Consider the following 305-nt stretch of genomic DNA (forward strand, 5'->3'; position numbering starts at 1 on the left):
GCTGGGCTGTATTTGTGGGTGTTGCTTGGTTTGGCAGTCCCAGGCTTCCTCCGCCTTCATCTTCCCCTTCCCTTTCCCCCAACAAGCCTAGTTTAAAGCACGCTGGAGGAGATCCGCCAACCTAGAAAATAACACACGCTTATCTTTAGGGGAAAGGTGGAGCCCATCCCATCCGAGCATCTCTCTTGTCGTGATGTGCAGGTCGTTGTCGAGGAAGCCAAAGCCTGCCTCAAGACACCATTCCTGAAGCCGGCAGTTGGTCTCTGCAATGCACGTTGCATGCCATCTTCCACGTCCACTCACTG

Source organism: Gavialis gangeticus, unplaced genomic scaffold (assembly GCF_001723915.1).
Source record: "Gavialis gangeticus isolate Ggan-Ray unplaced genomic scaffold, GavGan_comp1, whole genome shotgun sequence".
Taxonomy (NCBI): Eukaryota; Metazoa; Chordata; order Crocodylia; family Gavialidae; genus Gavialis; species Gavialis gangeticus.